Here is a 17,452-nt window from a genome sequence, read left to right on the forward strand (position 1 = left end):
CCACATAGTCTGTTCCACCTTCAGCGTCGTTGAATAAACCACGTAAAATGTCTGGGTGCTACCACTCAATTCCAAATCCCCAAATACGAGACGCGTCCCAAAAGTAAGTTTCCCACCCGTCCCACAGCTAGCAGATCTTATATTGCGCGAAGCGACTGTGCGTATGTGATAGAGCAATGACGTAGCATGGCGCATGCACTAACGGTACTTTCCGCGTTCTCACAGTAGCATCGTTGCAGCTGTTGAAGATGGAGGTTCTTATTCCAGCTCCCGCCGACTGTGAAGTGCGGTCAGTGATAACGCTAGGCCGCACACGGCTCGACGGACAGCAAGTCTCCTGAAGGAGTTCAGCTGGGAGGTGTTTAATCATCCACCCTACAGCCCGGACCTCGCTCCCAGTGATTTCCATCTTTTCCTACACCTCGAGAAATTCCTGTCCGGTCAGCGTCAGCGTTTTGAGAATGACAGAGAGGCGGAGATGGTTGTCACACAGTGGTTCCAATCCCAGGCGGCAGACTTCTACGACACAGGTATTCAAAAGTTGGTCCCACGGTATGACAAATGTCTCAATTCCGGTGGCGAATATGTTGAAAAATAGCTGGACACTTGCTGTATCTGTTGCAATAAATATTCCCATGAAATTGTGTTTAGTTTCTGTAAACGGCCCCAGGGAAACTTACTTTGTGGACGAGCCTCGTACCTACCACTACTGACCGTATTCGGATTGTATTTGTCGCTCTATGACCTCTGAAGTTGAAACAGGGTTCATAATAAGTAAAGGCTAGTCATTCTTTTGACCTAAGTCTGAATATGTACAGCGCGATTCCATGTAACGACTTTCAAAATGAGAAACCCACAGCTGACATACTTCGTAGCTTCAGACGGATGGCTTTGGTCCTCGCACTACAGTAAAAATCTCGGAAGAAACTAAATCCGAGGCGGGCAGACTTTAAACAACCGAATTAAACAATATGGCCACCACAGTGTCTTCGTGCTTAAGAAACCTATGTTCATATTGCTTGAAGTCGTCTTACGTGAGGGAAATTAATTATACAAGCCTACGTCTAAACAGCGATTTTTCATTACAGTTTCAATTTTTTATCAAGAACCCACTACATGTTTCGACCTTAACTGGTCATCTTCAGATGTTTCTCTTCAAGTGTTCGAAATTAATTTAGTTCAGTTCATCTACAGCGTTAAACCGCTAAGTACACCTGAGTAATCCACTCTACTAAAGGTAAGTATAAGCTGCTTAAGACACATAGTGAAGTCAACAACAGAACATGTGTGTACGATTTAACAGTCATTTCTATTAGATTCGAACATTGACAACTATGATCTAATTTTCAACGCAACAGGACGCATCCCCTAAAACCACGCAGGCCTGTGACAAGACGGTCGGAAACGAGCCTGTACCACAACACAAGAATTTAACGAGACGATCCAGTCACATTCAAGAATATTATCCACACCGAGGAGTAACCATAACAACGCACCAAATTGGAAATTTGCATATAAAGTGGATGGATTATAGGGCAAAGAGTTTATGAGCGAGAGCGTGCGATAAGTAAGAAGTCCACCTTAAGTTTCGGCGGAAAACTTCTAGAAAAACAAATGCCCGAAACGAAAATCGACTTCCTTAACTTTTCGTGTCTGGATCATATTTTGTTAAATTTTGAAATAATTTTTAAACCTATTTACTTCAGACGTTCTTTGCGCATGCGCACAAGTAAACTCAGATTGATTTGGGGGTGGGGGGGGGGGGGGGGAGTAAAGTCTGGAGTCTTGATGCAATCACGGCTTTTAGGGCGATCAGCTTGTTGAAGTACATAAGTCTGATGCGTTCAAAAGACTTTTCCTGCCTCCGGAACACCTTTCCTGTGCCTACATAAACTATACACACACTACATTTACCCCTTCAACCCAGATGATGCAGGCAGAATGTTCCTCTGAAACGTCGGCAGCATAATCCACTACCATGTGGTAAATTCACACAAAAGCAGGATTACTATTATAAATCTAAGTAAAACTTAAAAATCAGAAAAGTTTTTTTTTTATTTCTGTGTCTTTAACTTCGCCACTCTACATTTCCCCCTGCCTCTCATTCTCCTTGTTTTGCGTCATGTTTCTCTTCGTGTTTTTCCTTCTACTTTCGAAAGTAATCAAAGAAGAAAGAAACCAATCAAGAGGAAATTAAAGACAATTTTGTTTACATCAGTTCCTTTGTGCAGAAACCAACCTAATAAATTCAGTTGCTTTATTTTCCTCTACGCCTTGCCCATCAGAAACGGAAAAACAAAAATTCACAACTTCCCCGAAAACAAATGTCCGCGTAAAGTTAAAGTGGTTTACGGAACAAAGTTTTCTCTGTCTATCTGCGTACTCTTTTTTGTATTTGTTACTGTGTCACAAAGAAACACGTGTCCCAAGACACAATACTAATACACACTCTTTTTAAACAGTGTTTGTCATCACGAAGTAACGTTCTTTTGAGACACGTCCTTCAGAGAAGACTATCGGTTGTTCCTTACAAAAGCTTCAGACAGAAATTTCTATAACTCATGACCATTTGTGCGTCATGACATTAAAAAAATAAGTTTCGTTCCATTTCACAGTTTCCATGTCATAAGATGGCCCACATTTTCTTCGAAACTAAACACACACTAAATAATTTACACTGAAAAGACAGAGATCTTACTTCAGCCTTAACGAACCGATCGTTGTCATGGAGACGTGCAGACGAGCTTGTCTACAAAGTGCTGAAGCTCGAAATATTCGTACCACATTTTAAATACACGTATTCCTTTGCGAATAAAACATCACAAAACTTGTTCTCAGTAAATATATTCTTCTCTCGGGCCTAACGCGACTCGCAGCTCTCAGGTTACAACCCTATTGCTACAGTCCCAGCCTCAGTTCAATTTCGCTGTATATCAGAGCACTGCAGTGCTGAAAGAACACTTTAGATGCGCCAACTTGTCGCTGGATTTGATGTTAACCTCAATGCTACACTGGCTTATGTACAAACCCAGAAACGGCAGGGATCACTTCGTAACATCAGCATTACATCGAGGTACATAGGAGAACACGTAAGTCCCAGAGTAATTCTGGGGATCGAGTCCCGACTGTCTGGACCAAAGCTACGCACTAAGCTTTCCCGATTAGCATGATAATGATAATGGTGGTGATAAATTCACTTATTATACACCCCGGCATGTCTTTGGTTCGAAATATAACATACACGAATATACGTTATAATATAACTTTAGGAAATTTAGGGTAGACGACTATAGTTTCAAAATTTAAAAAAAAAAATATTTTTTGTGTTTTTTTTTTCAGGAGTTAAAACTGCGACAGACGAGTGTTCAACGCACGAACAATCACCGAGACATATCAGTGGAAAACGTAATGTATTTCACACATCAAATATAAGCATAAGAATAATGTAGGTGATTCAAAATACGTTATACTATTTTATATTATTAAAAGGCTGTCGTCTGCAACCATGTTTTTTCATAAATAAACGTATCCAGTAGATCAGTTACAGAATATTTGCGCCTAACACGGAATTAGCAGCAGAAGGAAGGAAAACACACAAAAATTAGCCTCAAAATCAGCGGTTTCGGATCAAGAAATATGGAAAAACGCATACAACAATTTAACCTAAGAGAACCGAAAAAAATATACCACTTAGGAGACATACGCGTATATTAAAAATAACATTAAAAAAGGATTATAAATAAACTAACGTTTAAGGTATTTACCAGATTAATCTGGCTCAGTAAACATGTCAGTGGCGGACTAATACTTTAATGAATCTCTGAGCACCAAATTATAAGGGGGCATTGACTAACTGAGCGACTATCAGCTTTTCAAATAAGACTTCACTATTCAGATAATTGTATGCAGAAATGTGACGCCCAGAAGATTATAAATATCATGATGTGATTGGAAAAGGAGGGAAGAAGAATAAGAAATTGCTGTAGATCCTCGCAGTCCCTCTCATACATTTTAGACTTCGCCGCGTCCTCTTGCGGTACCACGCATGTAACCAGTGTTGCTGTTTGCAGTCATGCTGTAATTCCGTTAAGAGGATTCCACTTAGTGCTGTCATGTTAGTTTGGCGTCCAGTAAGAAGTACTGCAAAATCCTGACCCCCCCCCCCCCCCGAGCACATTCCTCTGGTTCAACCTAATTTAATTTAGCACAAAAATACTAACCCGACAGAAGTTGCCAAGAACGGGTTCTAAATCACGAGCCGTGGATGGAGCGAGAACACATAAATACGAGCCGGCATTCAGTTTCTGGGCCACGAAACTGGCCGCATTCTTCAAAGTGCCAATCGACCTCCTGTTTGTCTCTCCATCTCTCATTCCCATTTCGTCCGCATCTTCCTTCTTGTATCCTCCTATTCTTCATCATTCTTCTCTTCCTACCCATAACAAAACCAGCATCGTTCTTTTAGGCCGAAGCTCGTCTAATAACATATAAGAATTCAGCCCGTACCGCGAAGAAAACACTTCACTTCACCATTAAAAAAATCAACTGGTTAACGCTGTTTAAGAATTAATAGCTGTTTACAGTGTGAATTATACGAAACCTATAAATACAAAATGAAGATTTGCTGATTGTTGGAGGGGGGAGGGGGGGTAGGTATATTTCGGATTTAACGTAATAATAACCACTGTAAATCTACGGAGGAAACGTTTTGTTCAAAATCTGACAACAGGTCAAAGAATTTTACTGATTCCTGTCGGACATGGAGTTTCATTACCGTGTTTACCACAGCCCGCACATAACCTCTTTCGTGATTCACTTAAATCGATTCCATTTTCTTATAACCTACATCTTTAAACCTTTAAAATCAAGTGATATAAATCTCGCCTGATTTAACAATCTGTAACTCCAAATTTTGTATTTATGGGTTTCAAATGATTCTCACTATAAACAGCGTTAACCAGTTGATAATTTTATAGGTGAAGTGTTGTGTTTTCTTTGCGGTACGGACTCAATACTGTTCCAACATCTCATACCAATTCCTCGCGCGCGGTTTATTAATCGCCCTGATGATGGAAGCAGAAACTAACTCTGAAACGTCAAGTTATCTTCTACCAGATTATATGGCGCAACATCCAGGAATACCTTCAAGGCGCACATTTTTAAATTGTTCAGTTAATTTTGAATTTCCCCATGAGTTCAAATCGTCATTATATCAACTGTCTATTGTAATCCTCCGCGTACAATTACTGCAATGAAGCTCCAATTGGTCAACAACCTATTTCTTTTGTAATAGGATTATAGCATCAGCTTAAAATGTCTGTTAGCTACAGGATTTTTAGCAGATATCAGTTTAAAACTGGAATAAATGTCCTGGTTTTTTAATCGGATATTAAATATCATAGCGAATCAGGTTTAACGGATGATATAAAAGGATTCCGATACCTGCATATCAAATATTAAACTACTTATAGTGTTTTCATCCAATATGCCAAGTCTATAGAAACGTCATATAAGGTCCCGAATATCGTGAAACCTTCCATGCCTTTAACGTCAGTTAACAAAACCAAGACCGAAGTTTCAAATGCCTAAAAGCACTGTACCAGCTTTAACCTGAAGTTTTAATACCCAATACAGAATGCGCCCACAACTGGACTTAACTTACACCAAACTCACTGTAATAAAACATTTTCTTATCCCTTGAACGAATCTCTTGTACAGCAAATATTTACTCCACACATTACCCTCACTTTTAAATTACACTCGTAAATATTTCGTAATGTTGTGATCGGCTACTAGAGCTTACAGACAAACAAAGATCTTTAAATTAAAGCTGTTCGTCTTATTTCACAGATAATTCCTACGAACATTCTATGTCCGTTATATTACACGTCTAACAGCATGAAAATGCCAGAATACTGTGTGAATGTTTTGTGGCACATATGTTTTTCGTATGTGTTATAAATTAACAATTACAAGCCGTTAATATCGCCAGCTGATTTATGAACACCCTGTATATGTATTAAAGACTGGAGCGCACCACTGAATTTGTGTTGATATCGTGAAGTAACTGTCCCATACTTATTTATAACTGAGATTGATGCCCGTAGAAATAAGTTAATCGTTTTATCATTTTCTGGATTCCCAATTTTACGCGTTTTTTTAAACAAAATCACAATAGAAAGGACGTTTCTGTCCATACGAAATTCGTGATGGACAAAAACTGGCACTAAAGCATTTTTTTTCTAGTTATCTGGTTTTCGCCCCCAAATCATTATTCTACCATTGCTTCATATTCGTCTATCACCACCCTACTAGCTGTTTTTTCTAGTCCTCACCAAACAGCACATTATCAAACCCTCAATCCAAATTTAGGAGCTCCATATCTGGCCCGGCATTTGGCTGGTCTCGGGAGTAATAATATTTTCACGTTACAAAATTTGATCTGTTCTTATCTGCGCCTCAGATAAATATTTTACATGTTTGTGTCTCAAGGCAGTTTGTTTCTGTTGGTATTTCATACAGCGTCATTTCTCACGAACCTGAACTTGAAAGTAATTATTTGCTCTACGCATTTCCAACCAACGAGAACAATGCCCCTTTTCACTGCTCACGTCATTCTATTTACGTTGAAACGACATAATTATGCTACAAGAAACATAACAGTACATAAGTTATGGCGAAATTCTAGACTTCATATATGAGAGAGATGGTTCTGCCTGTAGGTCCTCAGTGACAAGAAAGGAATCACAACTATACATAATACAGAAGGCTGTGGAAGAACAAAGGGGGACTGGTTTAGAAGCCACCGTCTGCAAGGCTTTTCTGTCCCAGAGAATGTTCTTCGTGACTTCTAAACCTAAAGCAGTTCCCGGTGCACTTCTTTACCGCACGGCACAGTCGTTGTCAAAACAACGTACACAGACTTAATGTAACTTAACTATTTTAGACAACTATGCCTGCCGGTTACGCTCAGCTAACTCAACACTTTTAACATTGTCGAACTTACGAGTTTCCTTTCGATACTGAATGAACCCCGTCCTACTGTTGAAATTCTAAAATCCTTTTTATTGACTAAACAATTATGATGGCCACGGTGGTCTAGCGGTTAGAACGCTGGCCTTATAATCCTGGGGTCTCGGGTTCGATTCCCGGCGGTGCCCGAATTTATAACTTGTGTTGGGCAAGGCCGTGGTCTAGGCAACACGGAGTTTTCCTCCGTGGCATCCCAACAATTACTCCATTCACACATAGAAGAAGGCAATGGCAAACCACTTCTGGATCATCTGCCAAGAACGTATATGAACAGGTCCCAGTCCGAGAAAAGGATGGAAGGATCCTGTTCATATAGACCTGTCGTCAGACAGAACACTAAATAAATAATAATAAAACAATTATACAAACCCTACGTATGACTTCCTAAAAAAAATACATAAAAATGTTCTCCGTAAACCAGATTTCCAACCACATTACTTGTTTTTGATTTTATTCTTTGAGGGTGACAGCTCTGTTTATAAATTGGTTGCATTTCTGATGTTTCGGAGAACCTAACTATCTGCTTCTTCAAGGAGAAGTTGCGACCCCACAGCCCTCACCAATAGACCTATACTAAGCGTCTATTGATTTGACGTCTAGTGACAGTCAATATAAAAGTCAGGCAGGGAAACATAAATGTGGTAAAGAAACAGATTATTCGTGCCACCGACTTCAATTTTGGTGAATTAGGTTAGGTTATAAGCTTATATACAGTGGTGGGGGAGGCACGAGAAAACCATACAATAAGAAACTTCAAAGTTTGTACTCTTCACCAAATATTATCAAATTGATCAGATCAAAGAGGATGATATTGGCGGGGAATGTAACGGCGATGAGAAATTAGTCAAAATTTTGGTTCGGAAGCCTCAAGCAAAGAGACTACTAGGAAAACCTGGAAGTAGATGAGAGAAAATATTAAAATGGATCTTGGGAACAGGTTTTGTGGTGTTGATCGATTGATATGGTTAAGGCTGTGGACCTGTGATGAACTCTTGTAAAACACGGTAATGAAATTTCCAGTTCCTTACGAATCAGGGACTTTCTAGAATAACTGAGCGAACTGTTACATTCTCAAGGACTCTACTTCATGAAATTAGTTATGAAATTACACTCACAAATGAGTTCTATATTTCTCACATACTAGATAAATCAAAATATTAAATATTTCACATTTTCTCAGTCTGTTCGGCCAAACTGATCTACATCTTTCTTGAGTTCCTCATTTGGACTCGCCTGAATTTTGTTTCAGTGACAAACATAGCTTTAAAAAGTTAAATCTACAATTCCTATTAAATATTAAAATATTACCATAATTAACATTTAAATATTTAAAATATATTAAATGATATTCTCTATCGAAATGTTTGATTTACATTAGAATATCACTTTTTACACGACATGTTTCAGTTCTAAATGAACCATCTTCAGGTGTATAAAATTATATAAACTTAAATATAATTTCTTAAATTCAACGTTTTAGTCAGATGTTTATCAGATTTCATTTAATATATTTTAAATATTTAAATGTTAATTATGGTAATATTTTAATATTTAATAGGAATTTTATTGTGATTAGACTGACAAGATTTAAACAAATATATATTTATCACAATATGACGCAACTTTATCATCTCTTAAATCTACAAATTTTGATAATTTCATGATCGACTTTCAAACGTATTAAGGGCGGTCCACCCTGTCTGACAAATAATTCCTTTCGCACCTCCTCATCCTTTGTCTACAGGTCTCTTTTTCTTATCCCCCGTTCTCAATCTCTGTAAGCGGGACGGGGGGGGGGGGAATTTCCCACGCAATACCTCATCAAAAGAAAACTGCTTCTCCAAATTATAAACTTCAATTAATTAGTGATTAATGAGAAAGTTTTGGAGAAGTTAAAGGAAAAGTAAATAAGATATAAATTAGTTCATTATCTAAGATTGTGTATGGGAGGTCAGGCCTAATTGTTAAAACTGAAACACAGTTTAAAAAGTCTAATAAAATATACAGAGAAGTTACTCTCTCACGATAAGGGAAGAACAAATATTAAGAATGTTAGATGACTCGGTCCTAAGAGGGACGAATTAACAGGAGACTGAAGAAAACTGCGTAATAAGGAGCTCCGTTATGTTGTACTCGTGACCAAATCGAGGAGAATGAGATTGGATAGGCACGTGGCACGTAGGACAGATGAGAAATACGTTCTACGTTTTTGTTCAAAAACCTGGTGGGAAGAGGTCACTTGGAAGACCTAGGCGTAGATGGGAGGATAATATTAAAAAGTATGTGAGTGTGAATGCTACCTTGGAGGTCAAGGGCCCATTATGTGTCCTGGAGGTTCCAGGCCCGAAATTCATAGCAAACATGTTTTAAGATTTCCACAGAGCAAGACAATTAAAGAGGAAACGCCTCTGACTTGTAATCGGGAAGTACCCGGTTTGAATCTCGGTCCACATTCCGTCTACCCAGGGATTTTCGTGATTTTCCTCGTTAATTGTACGTTTATGCCGAGATATTATTCATTCTAGGGAAATTTAAGGGTGGAGTACACAATTTTCACTACCCCCCTCCACCGTTTCTCAAATCTGTTGGAAAGTTTCGATTGAATGTACTACCACTATCTTCAGGGCTAAAGTCCCAGAAAACGGAATCGGTACGTTCCTCTGAAACTACACGGCGTTAGAACCCAGCAACATATTTACCGCCGTGAGAACCTGAAATCGCAGATAGGGCCTACTAGATGAAATTTCGAAATAATATCAAGAAATGGTCCCTCTCGCCCACTTTAATCAACTGCAAGTGGTCACTGCTGCTAAAGGCTTGCCAGTTTAGATACTTGGATCAGAGTCGACTTTAAACAGGCCTACTAACTCGAATATTACCATAGTTCGGATATTTTAACAGTTTATACGAATGCAATATGTGTTAGACATGATAAGTCTCACTGAACAAGTTTCATTATCAAAGAATGTGACGTCGCAAAATGCTACAAATAAAAAAGAGCGCTTACCAGTTGCAGCCTTGTTGTTATGTTATCCCGGGAAGCAGGACTTAGGCGCGGGGAGCGGCGAGGCGAGGAACAGAGCTCCGGAGACAAGGCCTGTGAGACAGGGCGCACCTTGCCAAGACCTTCTCTCACGTAAGAAAGAGAGGACGGCGTCTAAACAAAGCAAGGAAAAAAAACACACTGAGCCAGTCAGGTAAACAAGCACTCAGAATATTTACATTTTATTTCTACCAAATGTTCCTGCAACTCTTTATCTGTTAAGACAAACATTAACATTCACAAACATGCAGCGATAATTTCTCGAAAAAAAAAAGTACGTTTTATCATTTACGTGCTGTTAAAACGATTCAGGAAACTCTTGGTAGTGACGCCGGTTTAATTGATTTTAAAACCACTCATGCTTCTATGTAACGATATTACGACTCTGCAGAACTTGAAAATTGTATTTTATATTCCGTTGTAGATGTGCCCCATAAAAACAAACAGCTTTCACTGATCGCATCCCCTACTGAATTCTCTCACGCACCTACTACAATACACCGAAAACCGATCATCAACAGAACTCAGGACTTCCAGATCGTACGACAGTAGTTTTGAGGCGAAATAGCTGGTTTCATAACAACCAGTGCAGTCACCGAATCACCAACTCTGCAACCCAATACTAATCACCAACACAGTCAAAGTCTGACAGCTCTGTTAACACGTAACAGAAAGTTAATAAATGAGTCATTAAAAACACGTGTTGCCAGTTTCCTACTCAGACAATAAATTTACTATTCCTCCATAAAATATCAATAAGGTGGCGTGACCTTTCACTCAAACTTATAAACGTTAATCCAGCCCACTCAATCAACATTTACCTATCAGCAATTCTACCAATGTTATTATTTATCGGACAAGTCTGACTTCAATCCGAAACAAATCAACCAGACTGTCGCTTAATAAAGCAGCCAACGTGTTAATCACTTATTTTATGCATTAGATTATTTAAAACGCTCAGTAAATGAAAGTAAGCTATACAATAACGTGTTAGAGAATCATTATTCAATGCAATCAGCCAGTTAATTAGGCAGAAAGCAATTAAACAGGAAACTAGACAGTTAATCTGGCGTTTATTCAATAAAATAGTTAGTCTGAGAGCCAGTCATTAAGTAAAAGTCATTTAACATGAGACATATATTTGATGGATCAAACAGTCTACAGCCAGGTAATATCAGACATCGACCAGATACTCTGTTAATCAGTCAGCCAGTTAATCAATCAATCAGAGTGACAATTACGGAGCAACACAATCAGCGGCGTATCCAGTTACCCGATAACAATTAAATTATTTAATCATCTAGACTGTAGATGACTTGAAATACATGTATTTCGAACAAATTTGAAAATTTCAATTTGGTGATGGGAATTTTTAAACTTCGTCGTCTCTCAGAGCATCAGACGTCGCTTTCCTATAAAAACTTCCGTCCACCTCTTCAGATAACTTGTCCCTCCACTTCAAACCTCGTCATTCGTCCAACTAGCTTCGCCCTCAGACTGCGTACACAACTCACCATAAATATTTACTCTAATCATTTGCTTACCCTCTTATAGGGCACACGTCATCTAAAGATATTTTTATTTATATGTTTATTTATACAGGGGTTGATTTATTTTATTAATCTTAGCCTCCAGACAGAGTGCACAAAGAGAGAAGTATTAAGAATAAATTCTCCACCTAACACAATGACAGAATAGAAACAAATACACCACGAGGAGCGTTGTAGTTTTGTTAGAGCAACAAGAAATTAGCGGAATAGAAAGTTCATTAGAACCCAAACAAAATATTTCTCGTAAAATAATCACAGTGGGGGGGGGGGATAACTTTGAAAATGTAGGCCCAGAAGTAAAGATAACATTAATATGAATCTCATTAAATAAAACTGTGAATATATAAACCTCGATTTTAACTGAGCTGCTGTGTGGTCAAATGATAACATGAAAATCTTAGGGGCTACATAAAAACCGGAAACATTAAAACATATTTTGGTTAGATTTCAGGTTATCTCGGCGGTGATAATGAAGTTGACTGTCTTCCAGGATTTAGCGCGTACTCGTTTACCGACGTTTCAGAGGTGCTTATTGCCTCTGTCGTCAGTGCGATGAGTCTTATCCCACCGTCCTGATGCCTGGTTTAAAACCAAAAAATATCCACACTCTCCTTTAATGTTTCTTTGACATTTTATAATATTTCATACAATGTTTGTTTTGGTTTTGTGCCTGTAACTTATAGGCCTCTTGAAATCACTAACCTATTTTATTTCAACAATCCTACATCCCCTCAAGAAACAGATCTGTCAGAGTACTAATTATTTCACATGCCAAAATTACGTCATAATAAAATAATTAAATCATCAGCCCACATATAGTCCCGTCCCGTTCCGCGCATCAAATCATACGCAGAAACACACATTTCTCGTCGACTGTCAACTTGTTCTATAACAATTACTGTAGAAACACTTGCTTTGAGGGTTACCCCATACTTGAATATAATTGAATTTTATCCCCCGTATGATGAGACAGGTAGCTTATTGTTACGTTCTAAGTAAATAATGTAAGAGCGGGCCATATGCTTTGTGCTGAATTACGCAAAGGGCTTCACAGCACTTAGGAGCGCGTTAATTTGGGTAAGAGCTTCTTACATGTTGTTATAACTAACAGGTAAGTGCATCCATCCTGGTGTGTGTTTAGTTATGCCACATATGGATCCTTCTCGTTGTTTAACGTCTCACTAGTCGCAAACATGGTAATGAAAGTGCAGACTGAAGACTTGCCTCATGCATTCGCCGACGTATACTAAAGTTAACTGCCACCTTCTAAGACCCCAATATTTATAGATGCACACCCTGTAACATTAACACCTGATTTTTATATGGGACTGAAACGTGGCCTCATATTGGGAAGTTCATACGCCAAATATTAAGGAGATCAAATTAGCCATAAGATGGTTTCTACGTGGTATAAATAAAAAATACATACAACATTTTAAGCGGGAAACCTGAGGGAAAGAATATGCTGCGGTATGTTCCTTCAAAACGTTGGTATCTACCTACAAATACACACAGCCTTAAAATTCAGAGGACTAACATTGACATCTTTACCGCCGTGAGAATCTTAAATCTCATATGTTATGAAAAGTATCTTTGTCTTCCTGTAGAAAGAAGTGTCTGTGTGTACTTGCTCAAGAACCAGGTACTATGACCCCATTACTTTCAGGTCTACTGGTTTTATGTAGCACGGGTGAGAAAATAAAAAATACAAGGGACAAATTTGTTGCAAATCTTCATTGAAAATTACCATTAGTGTGAAATGTAGAGAAATGCTTTGTGAACAGGGTGTGATGTCTCTATGGGGAAGAAAGTTAACAATAACTAACTAACTAACTAGATGGCTTACGGAACCCGAAGGTTCATCACCGAATTAACCAAAGCCCTCCACCGGACCCTGCCCTAGGCCGACAAAATCCAGTCTCCTTCAACTCCTATCTCCCATAGATCCCGCCTGACATTATCCTCCCATCTACGTCTAGGTCTCCCCAGAGGTCTCTTCCCCTCAGGCTTCCCAAATAGTGGACCCAACCAACCAGATGGCTTAAAGAACCCGAAGGTTCATCACCGAATTAACAAAAGCTGTCCACCGGACTCTGTCCTTGGGCCAACAAAATCCAGTCTCCTTCAACTCCTATCTCCCATAGATCCCGCCTGAGATTATCCTCCCATCTACGTCTAGGTCTCCCCAGCGGTCTCTTCCCTTCAGGCTTCCCAACCAATACTCGGTGCACACCTCTTGTCCCATCCATGCGCGCTACATGCCCCGTCCATCTCATTCTTCTCGACTTAATCACCCTGACAATATTGGGGGAGGAGTACAGATTTTTAAGGGAAAGTTAATAGGAATAATAAATATATCTAAGTGAAGAATAATATGGCCAATGTCTAGCTTGGAAAAAGTGGTCTAACAATTCAGTGTTGATGACGGAATTTACTTTCTGTTGAATGAATGGGTTCAGCTGCGCGTGGCAACATAATATGGTACTCTGACACTCTACCGTTGCGCAGAGCTCCTCCAACAAAAATCTCTCTCTCTGAAAGCCGAGCTCAGACCTTTTCTCTTCTTAGAAATCTCCGGGAATATATAGCTGCATTATATCGAATTTATGAAGTTCCCTAAATACGCTTATATTCCATTCAGTGATTTATTATAAACAATGCTGACTCATTTTCGTGCTATGAGAGGGTCTTGTACTATAGAACTCAGTACCACAAAGCTACGGATACACGTACGCAAAATTCCCTTTAATGTCTTTGTAAAAAAATGTATGTATAAAAGGATTTAAGTCCATTATCCCTTAATAGATGGCAAGAAGGCAGTGTCCACGTATGTTTCTGACATCAACTTGACACCGGGAAGTCAAGAGGTTTCAGTAGGGGTTGAGTTCGTTTCACTTCTAAGAGGATCATAAAATAATATAACATGACTGTTATTATGGTCCTGTTAAGAGACAGGTTCATAGAAATGACCACTCTCGCACCAAATTCCCCCACTCCCCTTCCTCTTGCCTTTCGTCCTAACCTCTTTCAGCAAGAAATAACACTAGCGATTGTCCAAGGCATTAGGACATTGGTTATAATGGAGTATAGATTTGTCTCCAGTGCAATACGGTGCTAAGGGACACACAAGAATGATTTGACTACCGACTTAAAGGTTGAGGCGATGAACATGGCCGCCCATGTTACAGATCGGTAGGGATTCAGATTCTCACGGCGACTGGTATAAAGATGTCTTCCGGGATATTCCGTCATTTAGTCTGGTAGATACTGACCGACGTTTCAGAAGCAATTATTGCCTCCATCAAGACGATGATTATAGTCAAGAATATTTATAATTATAAAAGTGCACAATCAGAATTTTCGATTGCTTTTATAAAATACATCACTAATTGCATTTAAAAAAGATCCAATCAGATTTTAGAATATAGGTAATATTCTTTACAGCATAACTGTATAAAACGAGGCATGATGCTTAAAACAAAATGAACAGTAACACATTCATCGCTGACTGGATTCGATTTCTGGCACCCATTTTCCTCCTGTTCGTTTAAAGCAGTGGTATTCAACCTTTTTTTGTTCGCGTACCCCCAAATAAAATTTATCTTCAACTTTGTACCCCCAAAGTTGTCGGTGTATAATTCAAGTTATACATAGTATATAATCTACATCTAAAATAAATTAAATAAATTACATTACTGATTATTCAGTGTTTATCATAAAATAATTTTTTTTTTTTAAATTTCACGTACCCCCTAAGATGTCTTCGCGTACCCCTGGGGGTACGCGTACCCCAGGTTAAATACCACTGGTTTAAAGGAATATTCTAACGCGTGTTAACACCCAAAACAAGCATTTGGCCCAAATATCAGCAGCGTTTGTTGAAGCAAGAGAAGTCATTCTGACTTAGACCCACTCTATTGAACTGACATTTAAACCTGGTGCAATGGTTGTGTTAATATAACAGAGACCCTCAGAATCACACATCTCTCAGTATGTAGAGCGGTGGATGTTTCTGGACGTAGACCCATCTTGTTCAGAGGATGTCGTGCCATGAAGCTCCACATCCGCTAGCCAACACAACCAACACGTAAAAGATAGGTCATTTTCGAACAGCTGTAGGTTATGGGGTGAATTAGTGTGAGGTTGGGGGTGTGTTGGGGGGTGAATGTGTGGTGACCGGCCATCAGCAGAGAGGGTGAATGCTAGAGGCTTGTAGTGGCAGCGGCTTCTCCGACAATAAGTGGCTTGTGGACAATCCCTCACCCTTCCGTGTCACAGGGCTGTTTCTAAGGGCTATACAAATCATCAGTTAACTTACCCCTCCCCCGAACCATTCATCTTGTGTTTCTTTTACGTTTCCTTCCAAACTGCACTAACAGGGCGGCAGACTTTTCAACCTGCCTCTTGTATTTTAACAGGAAGCAAACAGGCGACCTCAGAGCGCACAGTATCGAGTCTAGCAAAGGCGTCTGAATGTGGGGAGGAGCTCCTATAAATTTACCAACGCCCAAAACTTTCTCAATTCCACCGAAGGGAACAAAAAGGTTGAACGTGCGATGATAAAAGAATAGGTTCCTATCAGATTCAGTTTCTAACTGTATTTTGGTCTTCTTGGTTGTAACGCAGCGTAAATTTGTAGGTAGACGCCCAAGTTTACGAGGAACACGCTACCTTCTTCTTCAGCACGTCCATCCTGAAGACTCCAAAACGTTGGTTTCTACAAGTCAACGCAGTGTTGCAAACCTCGTAACCTCACCGCCTCGAGAACCACAAATGATTCCTCCACGGTTCGGAGTTCCTTGGTTATTATCAAGTCACCCTTTTCCAGTAGAGGATGACGGACATGGGGCATTATATTACGAGTAGATTCTACGGTTTCAAGATGACTATTATTTAGTGTTCTGTCTGACGACAGGTCCATATGAACAGGATCCTTCCATCCTTTTCTCGGACTGGGACCTGTTCATATACGTTCTTGGCAGATGATCCAGAAGTGGTTTGCCATTGCCTTCTTCTGTGTGTGAATGGAGTAATTGTTGGGATGCCACGGAGGAAAACTCCGTGTTGCCTAGACCACGGCCTTGCCCAACACAAGTTATAAATTCGGGAACCGCCCGGAATCGAACCCGAGATCCCAGGATTACAAGGCCAGCGTTCTAACCGCTGGACCACCGTGGCGTTTCAAGATGACATAGTTAAATAATACGATACATGGAAAAGTCTAAAGAGGGAAAACCAGCCTTTGATAAGCACCAAGACCCGAAATATCTCAGCCTTGCGCCTAATAAACCAATTTACGTCCTTCAGTAATTTCCATGATATAAGAAGGTTTTATTTGAACGGTGTTCAAGGGTATTAGCGAAGGGTTAGATTTATTAAAGACCAGATTGTAAGTATCGTAGTAAGGGGGTGAGGTAGTTTAAAACGCGACACTGGCGAACGGTGGAATAAAAAGCTTTAATTCCAAATCAATTTCCCAGTCATTTACACGAAGTTGGAGATACGGAATGTGCATCAGAGAAAGAATAATGTAGCGAGCTGAAGGGAAATTTCACGCGGTCAACTCCGCAGAGGAGTTGGTCCTCTGCGCTAATACAAGCAGCCGAAACTGATACTCAGTTTAGATGGCACACAATATTAAAGGCATTCTTTACGCCTTATCCGCGAGACTGTGTTGTGCACCGGTTAATTATGAATACGGAGTTTAATTAGGCTTACATTAATTTGGTTGAAGGTGAGATTTCAGGCTCTCACAGCGGCGAGTATAAAGATGACTGTCTTCTGTTATGCTGCGCGTTTAATCTGGTAGAATTTCGCCGACGTTTCA

At 39.5% G+C, this 17,452-nt stretch overlaps 1 long non-coding RNA gene across 1 annotated transcript in view; it reads right to left on the reverse strand.

Annotated features, from left to right (window-relative positions):
• Window positions 1–17,452, reverse strand: part of LOC147871260 (uncharacterized) — a 266,158-nt gene that overhangs the window by 144,765 nt on the left and 103,941 nt on the right. The window contains exon 3 of the long non-coding RNA XR_015532671.1: window positions 10,040–10,189. This is a non-coding gene — a long non-coding RNA (uncharacterized LOC147871260). The remainder of the gene's footprint in view (window positions 1–10,039; window positions 10,190–17,452) is intronic.

This window comes from Zootermopsis nevadensis, unplaced genomic scaffold, assembly GCF_977971745.1.
Source record: "Zootermopsis nevadensis isolate Lab colony 2312 unplaced genomic scaffold, Znev_1.0 Znev_ptg000061l, whole genome shotgun sequence".
Lineage (NCBI taxonomy): Eukaryota > Metazoa > Arthropoda > Insecta > Blattodea > Termopsidae > Zootermopsis > Zootermopsis nevadensis.